The 23,749-nt window shown below is 46.6% G+C and overlaps 1 protein-coding gene and 1 pseudogene across 3 annotated transcripts in view; one reads left to right on the forward strand and one right to left on the reverse strand.

The window, feature by feature from the left end:
• KCNS3 (potassium voltage-gated channel modifier subfamily S member 3) overlaps nt 1-16,065 on the reverse strand; it is a 39,376-nt gene extending 23,311 nt beyond the window's left edge. Inside the window, exon 1 of one of the 3 annotated variants that reach the window (XM_023252081.2) lies at nt 15,921-16,065. The gene's annotated coding sequence lies outside the window, so the exon portion shown is untranslated. Of the gene's footprint in view, nt 1-15,153; nt 15,288-15,916 lie in introns of those variants that run through there. The other 2 variants (XM_023252080.2, XM_011281314.3) reach the window with 2 other exon arrangements.
• Nucleotides 6,164-6,515, forward strand: LOC101082053 (annotated as a pseudogene).
• Nucleotides 16,066-23,749: the final 7,684 nt, after the last annotated feature.

Raw genomic sequence — 23,749 nt, forward strand, 5'->3', positions numbered from 1 at the left:
TGTTTCTGAAGTTGTGGTCACCACAGAAGAAAGGCAGCTGATTTATCAGCCACTGCAGAAGGAGATGCATTTTCTTCCTTAATAAAAAGGGTTTTCATCAAAAGGCGAGATAGACAAGTTCACACACACACACACACACACACACACACACACACACACACACAATAGGTTATCAGGTCAAGTTATATCATAAAACAAATACAAAAAAGTAAATGGGAAAATTGGCACATGGCATACAACCAATAAAAGGCCCATGAACCCAAGCTGCCAGAGAAGTGATGCTACTTGATAAGACCATCACACAGATTCCACCTGGCAAACGGCAGGAGGAAATGGACAGCATACAAACACATGAGTAAATGCAAGTCACCACATGGACACTGCTCAACTTAGCCAGCTCTGCTGAAACGCACAGGGGCCCCTTTTAAGGCACTGTTACTCAGACTAGCAAAAATGCAGATAGCCCTGGGAAGATCTGTGGCTGGCAGGGCGGACTTCACAGACATGCAAAGCACCTCATTCCGTTCCACATCCTGGAGCACTCTGTTTCAGTAAGAACCACCAAAGCAAAGCCTGGATTCCTTGTAGTTCCAAACTGTGAGTTGAGGACAGAGAAAGTACTATTTTATATCACATACATCCTTATATGCTCGACTCACTCACATACTGAAAAATAAAACTCTCCCAACCCCAACTGCCCTTCACAACACAGCTTCTTAAAATCATCGTTTACACTCACCCTTCCTTCCTCTTGTGCAATTCTTGCCCTGACACTCCACGAAGTGTTTTTGCTGAGGGCACCTCAGGATGACTTCTGCACCAGACCTACATGTCCAAGGCATGTGTCACTGTCCACTTCCCACCTCCCAGCCACCTCCCGGCCCCTCCCAGTTCACTGGTGCCACTTGTCTGACTACTCATTCTTGGCTTCCTGTGGCACACCGGCTTCACCTTCCCAAACCTTAAATCTGGGGTCACAAAATAAAATACCTGCAGGGGCCAGGTGCCTGAAATGAAAAAAAAAAAGAGGACATCCGGCCACGGTGACAAGCTGCAGAGCACCGGCCCTGCTGAAAGGGGACTGCTGTCCCTTGTTTGTGCACATCAGGTGGTCGGATTGCCCAGTTTGCCAAGAACACCCACAAATCTTGTTTTTATGTGAACTTTCCCAATTTTCTAAATGTTGGCAACTATTGGTTTTAATGTTTTACTGCTGTGAGCCAAATCAAACAAATCTGTAGCCGGATACAATCTGCAGGCCTCAGATCTGGGTCACTGCAGCCCCAGGGGCTCCTCGTATCCCTCTACTCCTCTCCCTGGGAATTTCATTATCTCCAACCCGGATCTCCCCACTACATTTAAAACTCTTGTAACTGCCTACTGGACGTGTCCATTTGAATGTCCCATTGGGACCTTAAAATAAACATGTCCACACTTCCCTTCATCCTCTATTCCCCAACATTTCTCAAATTCCTTTCCTTTCCTTGTCCCTCCCGCCTCTGCTTTAATTCAGACACTCAGTATTTTTCCATGGTTTATTACAATACATTTCTTAGTATCTTCCCTGCCTTAGACCTCCCCCCATCCCCTACCTTTTTGCCCATCTCAAGTTCACACTACCTTCTAAAATGTGCAGGCTTAAAGCCCTCTGATAGCTCCCTTGCCCTTCAGAATAAACTCTGGATCCAGATTGCTTGAGTCTGAATCCCAGCTTCAACAGCACTAGCTGTGCAACCTTGAGCAAATCACTGAAGTTCTCCGAGCCTCTGTTTTTTCATTTGTAAAACATGGATACTAAGTATCACACACCACATAGAGCCATCATGAAGTTTTAAAATGAGAATAAGGGCACCTGGGTGGCTCAGTTGGTTGAGGATCCGACTTCAGCTCAGGTCATGATCTCACGGTTCATGGGCTCGAGCCCCACATCAGGCTTTGTGCTGACAGCATGGAGCCTGCTTTGGATTCTCTGTCTCCCTGTCTCTCTCCCCCTTCCCCGCTCATGCATGTGTACATGCTCTCTCTTTCTCTCTCTCTCTCTCAAAAATAAACATTTAAAAAAGAAAGAAAATCTTTAAAAATGAGATAACAAAAATAAAGCTATCTGTGCTTAGTACATAGTAAATGCTCAATCAAATGTTAGCTGTCATTATGTTTCCTCATCCATTATCCTCACATTCCACAACCGAACTCAACTCTAGGACTATAAAGAATTACCTGAAATTCTCCAAAAGTACCCCTGACTTCTCACTTATCTATCTGCTCAGAATGCCCCTCAAGACTCATATTCTCTATCATATTCTCCAGAACCGAGCCCTGACCCCAGATCTCTCTCTACCCTAAAACCAGCCACTGGCCCCCTCCGCCATTGCCTGCCTCCATTGAGTATTTAACTTGCTAACCTGGAGTAGAACAATTTCCCAGAAGCCTCCACCACAGCACTGGGAGCCCCACAAAGGCGGGGCCTATTTTTTCTTAACCTTTGCATCCTTAATGCCTAGCAGGAGACAATGAATGAGTGGACGAACTTCTTTAATCCCCAAACCAACCCAGAAAGGCTGGCATTATTATGATCCGCCATTCTGGATGAGGTTCAGAAGTGTTAAGCACACAGGACAGACAGCGAGCCCAGTGCCCGAGCCCAGCTTTCCTGGGGAGGCTCGTGTTGGGGAAGCTGCTCACACTTTGCTCCTCTTGGCGGTGCTCTGCTGGCTGTCTTTACACACGAGGCTCATGTCCTTAAAACTAACTGTACTTCTGTCTTATCCCCCTAAATAAGTGTGGGATGACGAATACGAGTTTTCATCGACTCAGGCTCTTTCCACCAAGAGCTTCAAAATATCTACAAAGTCGTTGTAGATACACGCAATCAGTAAAAGAATCAAATTTTTTCCTGTGCTTACCTCTATGAAGTATATACACTCAGTCTTCTTTACAGTCTCCATTACAAAAATAATCTCTAGTAAGCCCTTATACGGCGCTTACGTTGTACCAGGCGCTGCTTTAAATATTTCATCTACCTTGAGGTAGATGCTATTATCATCCCCACTCGGCAGATGAGCAACTGAGGCCAGAGAGGTTAAATAACTTTCCCACCATAAGGGGCAGAGCTGAGATTCAAATTTGTAGACAAGAGCAGAGGCTGTACCTGGCCTGCCAGGATTTGAATCTCAGTCGTGCCAAGTTCTAGTTGTATACGTGGGTAAATTATTAAAATCTCTTAGATGTTTCCTTGTCTGTTGATCGATAGATAAGTACATGATAGATAGATAAATAGATGATAGATAGATAGATAGATAGATAGATAGATAGATAGATAGATAGAGATGATATAGATAGAACAAGAAATATAATTTCACTTAAGATAAAATGATAATGCCTACCTTAAATTGCTATGAGAATGAAGCGAGTTGATATGTATACCACATTTAGAACAGTGCCCAGCACACAATGCAAGTGCTACACAGTGTTCATTATCATTATCATTATCATGTGAGTCAGAGCTGGAATTCTACACAGAAATTCTCCTCTCCGTTTGATGCTCTTTTCACTCCGCCAGGTGCACACACCTCAGCGGAACCACCTGCAACACGGGGAAGCCGGCAGGGCCCTGGTCTCCCGTGCCCCTCTCAGTACATCCCTGGCTCCATTTCAGCAAGCACCATCCTTGAGTTCACCCCCCACTCCCCTCTCAAAAGCAGCAGAAAAGGCTACAAGCTCAGTCTTTACACGCCGGTGTGAAATAAGACCTTTGGATAGTTCCCACATCTATGAGGGTTCTTGGGATACCAGCAGGAGATACTGGGGTTGGCTCACTAAACAGACAGGATTTTTGTCCCAAGGCAATCGGTGGCTCTCAGGGTCAAAGAGAAGTCTGAAAAAAAAAAAGCACACCTGGAAACAAGCAGGAACTGGGGACCTTCTGAAGGTCTGCAAGCAGAAACTACTCCTAAAGGAAAGGTCTGGTCGGGGAGCCCCTCCAGAAAGGACACATTCAGCGGCCTCTTCCAACCGGGAGCGCCAGACACATTAGGGCTTTTCCAAAGGATTGTAGAAAAGCGCTTATTGCTGCTGGAAGTAACAGACTGCTTTTGGCAAATCATAACTCCTCAGCACATTCACAACAAACCCAGAGAGCCAAGTGTCTGTTGCTGTAGTAAGCTGCCACAGTGGCTATTTCATGGGGTGAAAAAACAAAAGTTGCATTTAACGTTTTAAAAGATACCGTCAAATAAATACGATAGTTCCTTTAGTATCCAATCCATTATCTGGAAGGTAGAAAGAAATGTTCTTCTTCACAAACATCCACATCCAGCTCCTAGAAGCTATCCTGGGAGGATTTTTTTAAAGCTTTCCCCAGGACTATCTGCTGTGACTAATTCCATACTTCATCAACATGAAAAAAAAAATAGAAATAATGAGATTCCCCAGACAATGCAAGCCAAAAAGCTTTCAGTTGGACTTGTTAAAATTAGATCTCACACCTCTCTTTTTTCCAGTTTGTTTCCTAAACGCAATCTCCTCCTTGAGTTTCCAAGTTCTCAAGACAAGGAAGAAGGAGGTGGGGCAGAGCTGGAGGGAGGAAAAGGAGATTCTCTGAAGAGCACAGTATCCATGAGAGAGCACAGCTCAGGACCATGCCCCAGGAGAGAGCTCTGGGCACCACCCCGGGACAGGTGCAGACTTTCCCCAGAGAAGCTGAAAGAATGTCTTCACTCCACAGAAAATAGGAACGAACACTTGAAAAAAAGCAAACTTTGCATACCCTGAAGGAAACATTGGATTGCTTTAGCTGATTTTCACGCTCAAAATTTTCCATGTCTTGAGTTTCCTACTCAAGTCAGTTTAGCAAGGGGAATTCCAAACAGGTACACGCTAGATCAATTTTGTAGCTTCTAAAAAAGTTAACAACAGAATGGTGCAAACAGGGTTTTTTTGTTGCTTGTTTGTTACATAAACAAGAGAAAAATAATGTGTCCCCCCCCCAAGGAGCCACCTAGTCACCTAGTTCTTTTATTTGAAATCACAGATAAGCAACACATTGAATTGCTAAAGTTCAAGTTCCTATAACATTTGATGAAAAGAGACTAAAACAAAGAACATAACAAAAAATTAACTTGGTGGCAGATTTATTCTATAGCAGTAGTTCTCAAAGTGTGGTCAGGGGACCCCTGGGGTTCCTAAGACCCTTTAAAGGGTCCATGAGATAAAAAACTCATTTTCATAATAAACGAAGATGTTATTTTCCTGTTTACTCTCATTCTCTCATAAGTGGCCGAGGAGTTTTCCAGGGAGTATATGATGTGTGAGATCACAGACTACACAGAGAAGCAAGGCTAAGAATCCCCCTGCCTTCCATTAAACCAGACAATAAATACATTTGTAAAAATATAAAATAATGCTACTCTTGCATTGTTTTTGTTTTGAAAAAAAAACAATTTTTCATAAAGATATGTCATTTATATTAACATGTAATGAGATTACTATTATTATTTTAAATGAATTAATAATTAATACTTTAAATTTTAACCTCTTTAAGATTTTATTTTAAATTTTTATTTTATTTTTTGTGAAACAGAGGGAGACAGCACAAGCAGGGGAGGGGCAGAGAGAGAGGGAGACACAGAATCCAAAGCAGGTTCCAGGCTCTGAGCTGTCAGCACAGAGCCCCACGCGGGCTCAAAGTCACGAGCTATGAGATCATGACCTAAGCCGAAGTTGGACGTTCAACCGACTGAGCCACCCAGGTGCCCCAAGATTTTTGTTTTTTAAGTTTTTTTAATGTCTATTTATTTTTGAGAGAGACAGAGACAGAATGCGAGTGGGTTAGGAGCAGAGAGAGAGGGAGACACAGAATCTGAAGCAGGCTCCAGGCTCTGAACTGCCAGCACAGAGCCCGACGCGGGGCTCGAACTCACAAGCTGTGAGATCATGACCTGAGCCTAAGTCAGATGCTCAGCTGACTGAGCCACCCAGGCGCCCCAGCCAAGATTTTATTTTTTAAGTAATCTCTACACCCAACAGGGGGTTCGAGCTCAAAACCTTGAGATTAAGGGTCGCATGCTCCACCAACCGAGCCAGCCAGGTGCTCCTAAAATATAACTATTTTAATTTCTAACATATATATTGATAAATGAGAGTACGCACTGCAGCAGCCAGAGTGATGGTGGGGCAGGCATTTAGAAAGTTTCTTTACTTCTTTGACCAAATTTTAGTTGAAAGGAGTGTGTATGAAACTGTAACCAAAGGAGGCATGATGCTTCCAGAAAAATCTCAAGGAAAAAATATTGCAAGCAACAGCAGAAGCCGTTGGATGGGGCTCTAAAGGAAAGGGTGGAGAGATTCACCCAGTTGGTGTGGAAGTTGGACATCAAGGTTTCAACCCAGAATATGGAGGCACCAAACTAGTTCTAGAAGACAAGGACTTTTTATTTAGAGATGGTGACATTCTTGGAAAGTATGTAAACTAAAACACATTATTGAAATGGTATCGGAGCACCTGGGTGGCTCATTCAGTTAAACATCTGACTTCAGCTTAGGTCATGAGCTCACCGTTCATGAGTTGGAGCCCCGCATCGGGCTCTGCACTGACGGTACAAAGCCTGGCTTGGGACTCTCTCTCTCTGTCTCTCTCTGCCCCTCTCCCCACTTGTGCTCACTTTCTCTCTCTCTCTCTCTCTCTCTCTGTCTCTCTCCAAATAAATTAACTTAAAAAAAAATGCTACATGTAAAGCTGCCCATTCATAACTGAAGTTGTGAAATCTTTCATCATGTAGTATAATTTCTATGTCTCTCTTTTATAATAAACTAATGGTATCCAAAAAATACTGATAGTTATAATTCACACTAACAGGAGCTTTGTGGGTGGGTGGGTGGGGGGGGGTTCAATAATTTTTAAGCATGTAAAGAATCTGAGACCAAAACATCTGAGAATGCTATTTTTCATAGGATTAGAATCTCAATTTCTTTTTTTTTTCATCAAATTGTTTTTATTGTGAAAAAATACACAGCACATATAATTTACCATAGTAACCATTTTTAAGGGTACAGTTCAGTGGTATTAAAAGTATTTCTGGGGCGCCTGGGTGGCTTAGTCGTTTAAGCATCCGACTTCAGCTCAGGTCATGATCTCGTGGTTTGTGAGTTCGAGCCCCGCGTCGGGCTCTGTGCTGATAGCTCAGAGCCTGGAACCTGCTTCGGATCCTGGGTCTCCCTCTCTCTCTGCCCCTCCCCTCCTCACGCTCTGTCTCTCTCTCCTTCTCAAAAATAAATAAACATTAAAAAAAAATTTTTTTTTAATTCCTAACATACAACCATCAGTACCTTCTATCTCCCGAACTCTTTGCATCTTGTCAAACTGAAACTCTATACCCAGTTACTACTTGTCTGTGGTTTGTCTACTTCTGTGCCATCAGCTGAGCTGCTCACACCAGTGAGCACACCTGTGGGGCACGTGTCTGAGTGCACGGTGTGTGGAGCAGGACCCTGCTGCCAGGGGAGAGAACGGCCACCTCTCTTCTACACCTCCCAATCCTGGAGTTCCAGTACGAACCTTCTAGCTTCCCACCCTTTACAACTTGCCTCTGCATCTGTGGGCATTCTGAAACCTAACCCCGGTGTCTAATAAATGCTTGCGTAGGATTTATCTCTGAGTGGCGAACCCTACCGTATGAGGGAAGGGCTGTAAAACAGGGCTGGCTTGTGCAATTTTAAATGATGTTTCTGGCTGACAGCAGCAACTGGCCAAAAGCAGCTAAAAGCAAACCCATTCGTTTAGGACCACATGGCACAACTTCATCCTGTACTCTCGGTTTCTAAGCCCCACATAAAGGACACTGGAAGAGAAGGCAAAATGCACTAGAGCATCCACATTTTAAGTCTGGGGGGCACCAGGAGAAGAAAACTTGGTGCCCCTCACCACAAAGATGCACGACACTGACATGTGCTTTTTAATCAGATCAGAAAGTCTGGGGAAACTGCATAAAAGGTGAAGTTCTCAGGCATCATATGAACTTCCATGAGGTTCCTATTTTTGCATATCCAGAGAGTCCATCCTGTAGATTTGTGATCTAAGGAGATGGTGAGAAAAGATAGGCTTATGGAGATCCTTTCACTCTTTGACAGAGATGATTGGTAGACGATCGATAGATTAGATAGATAGATAGATAGATAAAGATTAGGTAGATAGGACACTGCCACACAAAGATACTTTGCATTTACACATTTAGCCTGGAGGAGGAGAAGAGTCAACCCTGAAATAGCCCCAGGGCTAAATCATGACCAGGCATTGTCTAATCACCAAGAGGAGGAGGGTAGGAAGAGGTTTGAAGTCAGCAGCCTCATGAGGGTACCACACTTAGAATACTGGGAATTTTAAAAACCCACAAGAAAAACACGGCACAGAAGGTATATTTATTGACCTCAAAGACAAGCATACTGATATAACCTTTTGCCAGAACCCAGGCACCTCCTCTCAGTCCAGACCTACCAACCACAGTCTGTAGCTACCAAGTTCTCCCACCCCTCTGGCCAATTAAATTGTTTACCTTAAGTAAATCCCAGGAAATGCTTTTAGGGTCACCTTGGCACGTCAGTCAGGGCTTAAGAAAGCCAGACCAGTCCACAGCAGAATGAAAGTTACACAATGTGGGCATGTTTGGGGCGCCTGGGTGTCAATCGGTTGAGCATGTGACTTCGGCTCAGGTCGTGATCTCATGGTCAGTGAGTTCAAGCCCCGAGATGGGCTTGCTGCTGTCGACCTGTCAGCACAGAGCCTTCTTGGGATCCTCTGCCCCCTTCTCTCCCTGCCCCTCCCCCGCTCATGCTCTCTCTCTTAAAAAAACCAAAAAACAAAACAAAACAAACAAAAAACAGGGTATGTTCAAACCCCAAATTTTAGTCTGCTGGCATTCTTTTATCTCACCACAATAATTATTTCCCAGGAGAGAAGTCAGCATTCCTGAAAGAAGTCATCAGGAAGCAGCAAATGTCTTAACTGATCTGGGGGTATCTTTCAGTTCCATGGTCCTATCTATATTCTCATTCCACACAGCTACAAATTGATCACTTTTTCAAGGCCCCATCAGGCTACCTGTGATGTTCATTCTTGGTCTTTAGTCCAGCATATTCTGGTAAACCTGGGTCCCCAGGTATCTCTCCTGAATCTTTTCATAAGATACCCATGGGTAAGGAGGAAGAGTCTCACGTGATGAAGAGCAGGTGGTGAGGGATTCCACCGAGACACAGAAAGTTGGCTTAGCCATACCCGGGGCTCTCCACCAGGCCTCACTCCCACATATCTCGGTGGGGCTCAGCATCTCCACACCACCAGGCCTATCACTGGTGTCTCTCCATTTAAGGCAGTTGGTAATCATCAAAGAGCAAATGCTTCGAATCTCACCACAAATGTTCCACATACCCACTCATAGTTCTCCTAATTCAATTTATGAAAACGATCCAAATTAACACATCCGAATGATACGACTGAAGAAAAGTATCCATAGACAGATCACCTATTTTTTTTTAAATCATAAAATCACCAGGCTGTGAGGAAAACAAGAACAAAAACACACAGAGAAGGACAAGAGATAAGCTCAAATTTCCCCAGCAGTTAGTGACAAAGCCAGAACAGGATTCACATTTCTAATCTTCTAGAAGTGCAAGTGCCATATAACTCCAAGCACAGAGACGTGGACATGTTGGTTCACTGAGGACGTGGGTGCAGTTCCCTACCCTCGGCCAGGGTGGCTTCCACACAGACGGGCATAGCCTCACACCTCATCCGGCACCCGCTCAGTCTCTCCAGTCCCTTTCAGAACCAACCTGCACAGATGTGGCCTCCACTTCCTCCCCTCGCACTCTTTTTCACTCGGTCCGAGCTGGCTTTAGGTCCTAACTCTCTGACACTCCAGTCAAGGAGGCTCCCAACTGCCACGCCTGAGCCTCTCTGATCTGTTCTTCACAGGTGATCTTGCAGAAATATGAATTGGCTCCCGATACCCTCCTCCTACAAATCCATGAGCTCCTTCCCACAGACCCCTGGATAAACTCTAAGGTCCCCAATCTGGCATAAAGGGTGCGGCATGATCTGCCCTTGTCCTCCTCTCCAGCCTCAACCCAGCCACCCGACCCCGCTCTCCAGAAGTTCCTCCAAGGCTCAGTGTGCATCCTTGCCTTCAAAGCTTCACATCCCTCCGCAGCCTGGAATTCTCATTTGATAAACTTCTCATTTGATCAACTCCTGTCCATCCCTCCGAATGAAAAGTCTCTTCCTCAGAAAGGTCTTCCCAGCTCCCACATCTTAACTAGGGCCTTCCCCATTCTTATTCCTCTCTCCTAGGAAGTTGTTTAGAGCACCTGCCAATCCTTAAATGTTTGTTTCCTTTTTTAAAATGTTTTCATCTTATTTTTTTTTAGAGAGAAAGAGAGTGAGAGCATGAGCAGGAGAGGCATAGAGAGAGGGAGACACAGAATCCGAAGCAGGCTCCAGGCTCTGAGCTGTCTGCACAGAGCCCAACGCAGGGCTCGAACCCACAGACCGCGAGATCATGACCTGAGCTGAAGCCGGACGCTTAACCGACTGAGCTACCTAGGCGCCCCTAAATGTTTGTATTTCTTTGTTTAATATCTGTCTCCCCATCCACCTCCCACCCCTACATGTCTGTTTTTTTTACCACAGCATACTAGCACCTAACAGTGCCTAATGCTGGGTAAGTACTCCAATCCTTGTGGAATGAATGCTTATACATATTTTTATATGTAAAGAGGATACATATGGTTACATAAGTTCATTGTTAAGTCAACATTGATAAGCATCTGCTAGAAGGTCAGCTGAGCCCAGATGATCTGCTCAGGATGATGAGCAAGAGGCTTTCATTCACCAGGGACCTCCTCAAGCACACTGAAGCCAGCTGCTATCAACATTAACTGCTAATCTGTAACATTATTAGCTAAAAGCAGATGTTAGCCCCTTATCATTCAACATGTGTGCAATTAAAGATAATTTTAAAGGGTACCTACTCCAAGCAAACCATGGTGCAAGGCTCTGCAGGATTCCAAGGAGAGCAAGACCCCCTTGCCCACAAAGAAATGATAAGAGAAAGAAAAATGATAAAGGAAGGCAGGGACGGAAATTCTTCTAAGTCAGATTCTACATTTGATTGCACATTCTCAACATTGTTATTGAATTCGTAATTGGGATTTCTCTCCACGTTTCCCATACCAGGCTCCTGAATGCAAAAATAAAACAACAGCAATAAATATTTTCTCCTCCTTCCCTGTGCCTCCTGACTGCCAAGAGCAGTGCCCAAAAGCCAGTTTCAGGATGAAATTCACAATCAGCCACCTCCAAGGACCCTCCACATCCACGACCTTACTGGAGAGGCAGACAGATGATGCCTTTGGAGTCAGAAGACCCCTTGCTATGACCAATTCCAAGTGGCTCACTTTGCCTTGTTTTCTTCATCTGCAACTTGGGCTTCCAAACCACCACCTGTCCATTGCTTATCACACTCTGTTACTAGAACTTAAAGGAGATAACCCTGCGAAAGTTTCTGCAAACTATAGTAGGCTATACAAATGTGACAGTTTGTGACTTTCATCAGGCAAATATTTAGCATCTTGTATTGACCTGTCTCCTGCTTGTTAACCTTGAGTTTCCAGGTCCACTGTGTGTTCAGGCTCAGAGAACACACATCTTTTATTCTGCCTGCCCTTGGTATCTGCAGTACTGGGCACATGGCACCCACACAATAGATTCTCGTAGGTTGGTTACTTATTGGCTTTCTTGACGGATTTGACTCAGAAGACAAAGTGTTCTACGATTTTTCTGGATTTCTCATGGATAAGAAGCACTTTTTCTGGAAATAGCCATAATGTTTACCTAGCCCGTGATCTTTATGATCTGTCTTCCTTTTTCCCAATTACATTGGAAAGAAGACTTTTTTGGCAAAAGCCAAAAGAACATTTCTCTAATGCAGTTTTCAAGGTTCCTTCTAAGGATGAGACAGAGGCCAAAAAGTCACTCGGTAACAGCGAGTCACATCTGGTTGGCATAGGGCACAGTGTTGGGGCTGCAGGGATGAATGAGGAGTGCATAATTTCACAGTCGCTCTGCACCCAGACTGCCAGGGATAGAATGTCGGCTTCACATAGTCCTACTTGTGTGATTTTGCACAAGTCATTTCATTTCTCTCTTTTTTTTTCTCATCTAAAATGGGGTAATAATTGCTACACTTATCGTGGTGAGCATTGTGTGATGTATGGCATTGTGAAATCACTATGTTGTATATCTGAAATTAATATAATATTGTATATCAACTATACTGCAATAAAAATAAATAAATATTTAAAAACTAAAATAGGTAATAATAGACCCCCAACTCCAAAGGTTGCCATCTGGATGAAATGAGTCAATACATCGAGAGCTTTTAGCATAGTGCCTAGTAGAGGGTAGTAACAAATATTAGACATCTAGATCTTGTAGCTAAAAAGACTGAGAGTCAAGAGATGAAAAGTGACTTAAGTCCAGGAGCCATAAAGAGATTGAAACCAGGACTGGACCGCACATCCTTGTGGGCATTTCACCCAAGTGGCACTCTGGAGAATCTACCTTCCAGAAACCTGAGAAGCAAGGGCAGTAAAGACACCCACCTTCCCCTCTGCCTGGAACTACCCTGGATAGCCGCCCCTGCCTGCTAGTGGGACCCCCAAGCCCAGCCTCCTCTTTTGATCTTCCATGGGACTCAGAATATACCTAGAGGGCTCCCACCTAGTGCTGGCTCCCCAGAAACACTGTGATGAAGAAGGAAAGCCTCACTCCCTAATGGGGTTGTTCTGAAGATTAAATGAGATAATGCCTGGAAAAGTGCCGAGAAGAGTAGCTGGCATATGGTATGCAGTCAATAAATGTTCTCTATTAAAAAAAAAAAAAAAAAAAAAAAAAAGGAGGAGGAAACCCTGTGGTGCCTGCTCTCTCAAAGCTGCACACATTCCAACCCCAAATGCCAGACACAGGGCAGATTGAGATCTCGGGTAGAAGAGAGGGACGCAGAGTCCTGGAAGAATTACAGCAAAGGGCAAAATTCACTTAAGATAGAGGAGGTGTCTGGAGTCCCCATTCTTCTCCATCTTTCTTTAAAAAAACAATAAGGAAGAAGGAAAAATACTTAGCTGGTGCTTTGCTGGCAAACCCAAGCATCAGAGTATTGGATTTTTAATATTTTAATATTTCTAAACAGAGCGAAGACTGCCTCCACCCCCTACCCTAATTATTTTTATACACTTGACCAGCAAAAGCTTGGCTTTGCCTCACTGATGAATGGGCTTATTCAGGCTGGTTTTCCAGGTAAAAATGGCTCAGACACAAGCCGGAATTAAAACAGATCCCACAAATCTCCTTAGAATATTCACCGCCTGCTTTGGATTCAGAGTTCTTAAGCACTTCAGGACCACCTTCTCCTCCCTACCCCAATATTGACAATCCCTAGTTGTGAAAAACACAAATTTAGTATCAGATCAAGAGAAGGAAGGAATCTGGTGGAAAAAAAAAGGAAGAACAGAACTAGACTGAGAGCAGAGATTCATGTTGTGCTGCGCATCCCCCAGAGCAGAGCCCAGGGCCTAGCCCAGGGGGAGCTGGTTGTAAAGGCAAAGTGATGAATCCATGTCCCCGCGGAATTTAGCACCCAGGGAAGGAGGGAAACCGACATATTACACCAAATTCAACCACAAAATCAACTCCGCCCTCTTTCAGCCTGAACTATGTGGGGAAGAGAAGCACCAGGGCATCTCCCTTTAGCAAAGGGGCAGGTGCTCAGGAAAATGCTTGCTTCCTGTTTACCTGGGCAAGGTATTTGCAAGTAGTCTAAAAAAGGGGGAAACACACACGGTTCTATGCAAATAGTTATGCAAATCACTTAAGCAAATACATGAAAAAGGGAGGGGAAGGTTTCCGATCTGGTTTTCCTCACCTGCCCCACTCCTCAAAGGGTAAGATGAAATACAAAATCCTGGAGCGGGACGAACTTCAAGTCCGCTCTCTATGAAGACCAGGCACAACCCCGCTCCACCCGCTCACGCTCTGGCCTCAAACCAGAGCCCCGGGGTTATTCAGGTGGGTGGAGGCGGTTCTTCGCTGTCCTCCACCCCTGCCGCGGACTGCCGGAGTTAGACTACCGGCTCGGTCTCCCTTGTGGAAATGTGTGTGACAGCAAGGACGCAAAAGGTGCTCCTTTCCCAAAAGACATGGGGAGAGACAGAGCGGGGAAGGCAGGGGGAGGGGGGGACGGGCGGGGAGACCGAGCCCTGCAATGCGAAAGGCTCCCAGCCCGGCTTGCCGCGGCTCCTGCCGGAAGGTCTGGCTTGCTCACCAGCCCATTCACATGTACAGGTCCGGCAGCTACCCCGAGGAGCGCGGGAAAGGGAAGTTCCCGACCCCCCACCACCGTTGCAAAACCGAGGAGTCGGCGGGCGAGTCTACATGGGCCCTGCAAGCCCCAAGCGTCTCCCACCCCGAGCGCCCCGGCAGTCCGTGGGCGCAGCGCCGCACCAGGACAAGGGCCCTGGGTGCGCTCTTCCCTGCAACTGTCGCGGGGCGCCTTGCACCGCTGTAGGGCAAAGGGGAGGGGAGGACTGCCAGGAAAGAAGGCGGAGCAGGCGGCCGGGGAAGCACTTACATTCGCCAGGAAAGCGCCTCCTCTCGAGGAAGAGAAGGAAAGGCTTCCCGGCTAAGGAAACGCCCCAGGGATGCCCTACGCAAAGTGCCGCCTTCCCCCCCGCCCCCCTCCGCTCCCCGACTCTCCCGCCTCCGGTCCGTCCTCTACCCCGCAGCTACCCACCCCACGTCCCAAAGAGGATCCTAGATACCCTCCCAAGGCCTTCAGAGGGGCCCAGCCAGTTTCGCCACCCGCAGCTCGAGCAACAGGCGGATCTTTAGGACTACCAGCGACGGCGGGCTCCGAGGACCGGAGGATGAGGGGCGCCGCGAGACAGGCGCCCAGCAGAATGCAAAGTCCCTGCGGGCCTAGACCTGCGCGGTCTTGCCCCCGTGACCTGGCCCGCGGGGCTGCTGGGGCAGCAAAAGGTGGGGAAAGTTGCGGGGTCGCACGGGGAAGTCGCCGGAGTGCGCGCGGAGGAGGGGACAGGAGCAGGTACCTGCAGGAGTCCCGGCGCCTCGAGCTCGCTCCGCTTTGCGACGCCGCCTGCCCGCGCTGCAGGAATCAGGCCTCGCCGCGCGGCCCCGCGCCCGCCGCGGCGGCGGCGAGGAGAGCGGGGTGGCCCGCCTGAGTCCGTCGGTCCGTCCCGCCCGGCGGGAGCTAGGCGCCTGGGAGCCGCGAATAGGGCGGGGCGGGGCGGGACGGGGCGGGGCCGGCTGCTCGGCCGCCGCCCCATTGGTCGGGCTTCGGCAGCCGCCTGGCTTCTGGCCCTCCGCCCGCGCTCCCCAGGCGGAGGGCCCGGCGCTCAGACGCCGGCTATTGCAGGTTGCGGGACTCAGGCAGTGCGACCCGCGGATGCACGGAAAGACAGGCGGCCTTGCGGAGCGCGCGCCCCCGCCCAGGCCCGAGTGCAGAGTCACCCCCGGAGCCGCGTGCCCTGTCCGGGTGGGAGCAGGAGCGCGCCCAGTGCCTCCTACCTGCGCGCCCTCCGGGCTGGAGCCGCGACCCAGCGGGAGACCGACCACCTCATTCCGCGGCCCTGGCGCCTCCGGCAACTGCCTCTCCAGAAGTCGCGGCCCAAGCGACACTCTGTACATTGGCCGGGATTCTCTTAGGAAGTGCCGAGGCCCCAACTTGTTTTAAAACAAAGTGCGAAGAAAAAAACGGCCCCGGTCCTGCCTGTTTACCAGCCGCCCCGCTGCCCGAAGACTCGTGCACGGTGCAGAACAAGACTGTTTCTCACGCTCCGTTCCTCGACTTACCTACCAAGTCACATGCACTGAGCGAAAGGGGGACGAGTCGAGTCTCCTTCCCGAAGGATGGAAGAGAGGTCAGAGGGAGATGCCTTTGGCCGAGGTTGAGGAACAAACCCGGGCCTCAGCGAGGGCGGCGTGCGGTCCAGAAGGCGTCGCGGGCCCCTCTGCAGTGAGCAAGAACTCAGTGAACCGCCCGGAGGAGAAATGGGACGCTCGGGGACCCACCCCCGCGCTCCCCCGCCCGCCCCCAAACTGCAGATTTTTAAGTTGTGCAGACTTGCAATAATTCCTCAGAGCCAGCTGCTCCAAGCTGTAGGCTCCCAGTGTTCCTGGGTTCCCGCCCCACATCACGCAGTGGAGCAGCCGCCCCCAACCCAGCACCTGCTGACCACTGGCCTCTGACTAGCACCTAGCAAGACCACACAGAGTGAAGTTCCAGGCCCTGAACCAGGCACATGAGAGAGGACAGGGGCAAAGGGATGTACGGAAAAGGTGAAAGACACCTTCTTTGACCTCATCCAAGTACCGGCTGATGTCTTTGGATTTTCACATTGTTTTTGTTTGATCAAAACCCACAATAGGAATCAAAAGGAGCAATGTTTACAGTATCTGGTAGGCTAAAAGGGGGTGAAATTTGCTCCTTACAGGGATAAGGATAGTAGCAAGCAGGAATGGCAGAGGAGAAGAGAAAGCACAACACAGTCTTTCCTCAGACACCAGCATTTTCATTTGGCTCATGGAAGGCAAGATGGGGACGCAAGTGACTGGAGAACAGGTATTGGGGGCCCTCTGTCCCTAATCCCATTGTTCTTTGGTTCCCCCAAGCCTGTCCCCTGTTGTGGAAGAGGATCCAAAGCATTTGTCTACACTGCTGTTTGCAAGCCTCTGAAGAAGGTAATTTGCATATGCAATCATGATGTTTAGGGTAAGATCTAAGATTATTCTAAAAATACATTTATATTTTATCAGCACCTAAGAAGAATGCTTCCAAATCTCTCCCAGCAGTTAGCTATTTAATCATTTTAAATCACTAAGTTATCCAAAAAGTCCAACATTGTTTACTTGAGAATGAAATATGTTCAGAATCTTCCAAGCACTGCAGAAGGCATCTGCAGTGCAGAAGAGTCAGGGAGCAAGGTCTTTCTCATGGGTCTGGATGGCACCTGTGAACTGGAGGGAAGGCACCCATGGTGGAGGTCAGAAAGCACCCCCACATGGCATCTGTGAAATCTGGAGACAGAAAGGACAGGCCTCCACTATGGCCATATGGGGGTGGGGTGTAGAAGGGGCACAGATTTAAGAGACAGACTGGGGTTCTCATCATGCAGTACCCTAGGGGGAGCCCCATAAGCAAGTCACTTAGTGAACATGGTGTTTCTTCTTTTAGAAGAAAACTTCCTCCCTTACAGATGATCGTGTGAAGCATATAGAATAATAAACAGGAAAGCATTGTATGGACCATAAATTACATGTCTATTCCCCCAAAGTTCACCCCTGACAGTTTACCAAGGTTGGGCCAGGCAAAGTGGCAAATGCATTCATACACACACACACACACACACACACACACACACACATACACACACACACACACACAGAAAACCATGCTCTCCATCACCGCCCCCTCCTACTAGGGCTTCTTCCTCTGACCTCAGTCTCTGTTGCCACAGTGCCTGCTCTGATCCACTTGACTGCCTCTTTCCTCCCACACACCCATCTCCTTCCTACACCGTCTAAATGTCTTTATGCCACATGATATGACCCCATCCCCTTTTCATTATCCATGGACATAGAAAAGCATCTGGGCAAGCCATGCATTAACCTATAAGGGGTTCATCATCAGCTGACGATAGTACTCACTCCTCCATAGTTTCCAAAGAGACTCCCAGAGTCAGTGAAGACATCTCAAGCAAATGTGGGCCCAATGCAGTTTGTCTTCTAGGCTTCCATATTCTTTCCTGCTCTGGACACTCTTTTTAAGGTCTTTCTCTCTTACCCACTTACCCACTGTCCATGTTCTCCCTCTCCTCTTCCCTCCCAAACCTTTTCCTGACCCTTCGTTGTCTCTAAAATCCAAATGACAGAAACCCAGCTGAATGTCACCGCTGGAAGTAAGGGAAGTACTGATTTGCTTTTTAAATGGAAAAAGGTCTACGTGTGAAAATGAATGTGTTCTCACCTCTGGTAAGAAGATGGTGAGTGAGGAAGCATTGGTAATAGTGGCTAACATTGATTCCATTGGTTCCACTTATTGGCTTCCCTTTAGACAGCAGCCTGAGTGTCACTCCAGCCCATCTCAGGATGTGAAACACAATTCCCCCAAAGTGCCAGTGTTTTTCATGTCGCCCTGCACTCACAGTGGTCTCCCTCTGCTTGGAATATCCTTCCCAACCTGCAGCCTTCTTTGCTCAAGCAACTCACTTTCTCTTAGGAGACCATTCAGTTTCTAATCACTACCCTCTGGAAAGCACCCACCTCCCCGCACCCCCACCCACCCTGGGCTGTGTACCTCCTCTCCATGCTCCCTCAATGCCTTTAGCTTCTTGCTTAGGTAGCACCCACCCATATTGAATTTTCATTGTTTATCTTCAACCAGGCAATGAGCTCCTTGAAGGCTGAATTTCTAGGACCTTTCATAGGGTCTGCATATTTGTGCAGTGAATTACTGAAGGCTCCGTCATAGGACTGCTCAGCTCCATGTGCTTCTGATGGGAAGTGATATACTTTATTTCTTCCATCAGGTAAAGAGAAAACATATAAACCATCACATCAATCTCTGCTTGGATGCCAGGCAGGTCAAGACTAAATGTAGTTGGGGCACCTGGGTGGCTCAGTCAGTTGATCATCCAACTCTTGGTTTTGGCTCAAGTCATGATCATGGTTTTGTGAGTTGGAGCCCTGCATCGGGCTCTGTGCTGGCAGTGCAGAGCCTGCTTGAGATTCTTCTGTCCCTCTCTCTGCCCACCCCCCACTTGCACTGTCTCTGTCTCTCTCAAAATAAATAAACTTAAAAAAGATTAAAAAAAAGACTGAGTCTAGTTAATTAGCTAGAATGCTTTTATTTCAGATAATTGCTACAATGATTTCTCTTCTTTCACAAAGTATTTGTAAGCTTACTTTAAATGTCCTGCTATATTATTTTTAGATTGAAAGTACCTTAAATATTTGTGGTGTTCAAGACCAAAGCTTGAATTCTAATCTTTCTCTGCCTCTGATCAGCTCAGCGATATCTCCTCTCAGGTTCTCTGTTTGGATTTGAACAAGATGACCCCCAAGGTGTTTGCCAGTTCTAAAAGCCTTGCAATTCTATAGATAAAAGGACAAAATTTATAAATTATTAAAGAAAAAATCTCTGTAACAGAATATGGCTTAAGTCTTCAGGCGCAAAGGAATCCTCTTCTCAGGGAATTGGAGGTTTCCTCTGAGGACCCTTGAGCATTTCCCAAGATGAGTTCCATAGAACACCTGTGTCATGGTCAAAAGACTTTGGGCAAACACATACTGTGCTCCACTTGTCCATATTCATAATACACTTTAGCATAGTAAAGGCTTTGTCTATAAAAACACTCCAAGGGATGTGCTCATAATCTGGCTGCAACCTACCTTTTCAGTCACATTTCAAGCTCTTCACACTTTTCTTCCTGTCTCACTCATACCCACAATCCTCCCCTGCCCTGACGCACGCATGGTCCATTCTTACATTCCATCCTGACACATTAGATCCATCTTTCCCCTGTGCTCATTGTGTGCTCTCTGAGCCTTGTTCCTGCCTGAATCCTATTTCTATAATGCCCCCTCCTCTGCCTGGCAAATGCCAACTTGACCGCAGTATCATTATCACTAGTTCTTTGAAGCTTTCGTTGACCCACAAATCATATTTAGTTGTTCCTTCTACTGGGTCCCCTTATACTTTGTACAAACCTCTAGTTACAGTCATATTCTTATAATATTGTCACCTTTTTGGATTGAGTCTTCTCAATTAAACTGTGGGCTCCTTGAGGGCAGGCACTATGTGGTATTATTTATCTCAGTATCTTGAGAGCTGGGTGCATTACAGATGCTCAGTGCCTACTTTAAGAATGAAAAGGTAGGGGTGCCTGGGTGGCTCAGTCAAGCATCCAACTCTTGGTTTCAGCTCAGGTCATGATCTCACAGTTTCATGGGTTCCAGTCCCGTGTCGAGCTCTGCACTGGCAACATGGAAGCTGCTTGGGATTCTCTCTCTTCCTCTCTCTCTGCCCCTCCCCAACTCACACTGTCTCTGTCTCTCTCAAAATAAATAAACTTAATTTTTTTTAATTTAAAAAAGAATAAAAAGGTGGATGAATGGTGGATGGATGGATGGATGGATGGATGATGGATAGATAGGTGGATAGGTAGATGGATAGATGGATGAACTAAGGCCTTCAGACCTCAAGGAGAGTACAAGAAAGCAAACCCAGAGGTACCAAAGACCAAATGAGTCAACCTCGTGGTTTTTCCTTCTTTTGGGGTGTTATACACCTATTTTAATAATCCTTCATTCCTGCAATGGAACTTAGGGTCTAGCCTTTATTTCCAACTAGAAAAGTGAACAGTTGCTGCATGGTAGAGACTGCTAGGCACAACCCCGTGATCTTTTCTGTTTCTTCAGTAATAATATCCCCAGTGGTCACCTGGATCATAAGGTGACGAACTCTTCCTGGTTTCCCTAGGATTGTCCCACTTTTAAAAACCTTAAAATCCAGGGTTTCAGGAACCTAACTAGTCCAGGCAAACCAGGGTCTGGTCATCCCATTTGATGGATGCCCAGGATAAAGTCTACATGTCCAAACCTGTGGGGGAGAACTTGCCACTAGGGGAGAGCACATGACTGAGTTCTTTCCAAGGGGGTGGTGGTGGAAATGGTCTATTTAGTCTCTGAGACGGAAGGAATTTTGTATTAAAATTTCTTTTGAAAAAATATCACAACTTTTTACTGCAATGGTAGGGTGACAAGAAGGAACCAAAAGATCTTTCTGGAGGAGCAAGTTGGAAAATCAGTGCCCTACTGTCTGCTGGGAGAGCACTCTCTCAAATGCGTCCTCCTCTTCCTCTTTAATTGTAGCTGCAACTACCCATGGATGTTGGGCAGCTGCAATGACTTCATGTTTCTTGCCTTTTCCTTTTTTTTCTCTTGGTCACAGAGGATTAAATCCCTCACCGTCCTCAAGTATGGCGTATTGTCAGCAGCAGCACACACAAAGCCTCTCTCCTGTTTTTATTATTTATTTATTCCTTTATTCCCCATTCCACACATGCATTGCCAGCCCACTCTCCACAGGCAGCCATTCTAATGTGCTTATTGATAACCTTCTGTTTCCATGTGTCCTTGTACAAGGTTGCTTTGAATGCATGCATTTTTAATTTATGCAAATGGAATTTGTCCTTTATCTTAATCTTCTCGAGTGTTTCACTCCACACTGTGGTGGTTTTGACCTCCATCCTTATTGCTCTGTGTGCCTCTGGTCTGCTCCTCTTTTCCACTGTGCACATCGTCCCCTCCCCAATGACAGGTGCCCAAAATGCACCACATTCTCCACCACCACCACAGCCCTGGACTGGACAACCTCACAGGCGCCCCCTTATGGACCTGGGAAGAATGGGAGAGGTGTATACATACCCAACAGCAGGATTGCTGGTCATAGGGTATGGACAGGGTTGATAGAAATATTGAAATATTTATGTACTAGTTGGTAAACAGTCATGCCCTGAAGCTCCCTCAGTATCCTTCCTGTTGTCTCAGCTCCTTCTCCAGGATCCCCTAGAACTTCCCACCATCCTACAACTAAAGGGTCAATGCCTGGCCCAGCCAGAACTGACAGTCTTTCTAGCAGTTGTTAAATATTTTGACTCTTGCCCCTGAATATGCACATACTTGATTCAATGGTCCCATTCCTTATTTCTTTTTTTTAATGTTTATTTATTTTTGAGAGAGAGAGATAGAGCGTGAGTAGGAGAGGGGCAAAGAGAAAGGGAGACACAGAATCTGAAGCAGGCTCCAAGCTATTAGTACAGAGCCCAATGTGGCACTCGAACTCCCAAACCGTGAGGTTAAAACCTGAGCTGAAGTCAGACACTTAACTGACTGAGCCACCCAAGCGCCCCATTCCATTCCTTATTTCTTCATAAGGAATGAACAACAAAAAGAAACCCGAGGGTTCAGTCTAGTCTCTTGTCCTATCTTTAAGGAATTCTCAGAGCTGCAGAAATCCTGCTGATGTTTCTATATCTGGATTACCAAGCTTGTATCCTTCCCAATCCTGTGCAGAAGTGTGGGAGCCAGCAGGCTGTGACCACTCTCCTGATATCAGGGCCAACCCCTGAGGCAGCGTGCCAGCAAGTGAAGCACCCTTCACTCCACACCCTGAGTCTGACCCTAGCTCTGTTCCTCTCTTGCTGTGTGACCTGGAGTATCTCACCTCTCTCTCTGACCTTCAGTCTCCTCATTGTCTATATGCTCCCTGACAGGGTGGGAGTAGAGTTCAAATAAGATAATGATATGATATAGAGCAATATAGAGGAAAGAAAAAAAAGCCTCTTGGTATCCAACTCAGAGTAAAATTAGCTGTGTCACCTTGGCCCTCCCCGTGTCTCTCTTTCTCCCGTAGAAAATGGGGATAATTATACTGTATTGTATCCCCCAATTATTATGAGATTCCATGTGCTGCCTTGACATCTTTGAGTGTCACAGGGTCCCCAAGGCTTAGTTAAGATTCCCCTGCTCTGGCCAGATATGTCCCCCACACAGTGGGGAAAGTCTTCCCTTTTGGTTCCCCCCTTTGGTTCTCCCCTTTGGTTCCCCTATTGAATGGACCAGTTGCACCCCATCTGGTCCTCAACCTAATGGGTTTTGCCTCCCTGCCAGCCTGTGGAATTGTTCAAAAAAGCCAATCGCATTCTCCTGCAGGAACCAAGAGTAGCCTCATGCTCTTGTCACTACAAAGTCTGCCTCCTTGGAGCCCCTGCTGGTTCCCCTGTGCTCCCAAGTGCTCCCAAGTGGCCCTGTGGGTTGTGGCGTCCTTCTCCTCAGTGCCCACCCCCAGGAGTACACATGACTAATAACCAGTTGTCAGTCTCATCTGTCCTGTGTCGTGTGTCATGTGTTCAAGGCTCATCCTGTTTATAGCAAGAACCCTCCTTCACCAACCAAGTGACTAGGAGGTGATCAGAACAGATATCTATCTCAAAGAGTCATAAATCTGGGGCCTCCACTACTTCATGGAACTATTATATAATGCCATATACGGCCAATCATGGCCATTCTTTTTTTTTAAGTTTATTTATTTTTGAGAGAGAGAGAGAGAGAGAGAGAGAGAGAGAGAGAGAGAGAGAGAGCACGCACAAGCAGGTGAGTGGCAGGGAGACAGGGAGAGACAGAATCCCAAGCAGACTCCACGCTGTCAGTGCAGAGCCTGACTCAGGGCTCGAACTCACGAACCATGAGATCATGGCCTGAGCTGAGATTAAGACTCGGAGGCTTAATTGACTGAGCCAGCCAGGTGCCCCCTGCAATTCCTTTATCTAAGAGAAAAATAAATAGTTTATTTGTGTGTCAGTGTGTGTATTAAGGCAAGTGATCCTTATCTCAACTGTTACAACAAATGCTTCGTATTAATAAATATTACGCATACTATTTTATTTAGCTCTTGAAGATGTCATTAGGTTTTTTAAAAATTGAGATGCTTCATGATCTTTTTTCTTTCTTTTTTTTTTTTTTTTTTTTTTTTTTTTTAGCTTCTGAAATGTCAAGCTTTGTGGTGGTACAGCATTACATCGCAGACATTTTCACAACTTCCTTTAGGAGATCCAAATCAATGTT

This window comes from Felis catus, chromosome A3 (genome assembly GCF_018350175.1).
Source record: "Felis catus isolate Fca126 chromosome A3, F.catus_Fca126_mat1.0, whole genome shotgun sequence".
NCBI lineage: Eukaryota > Metazoa > Chordata > Mammalia > Carnivora > Felidae > Felis > Felis catus.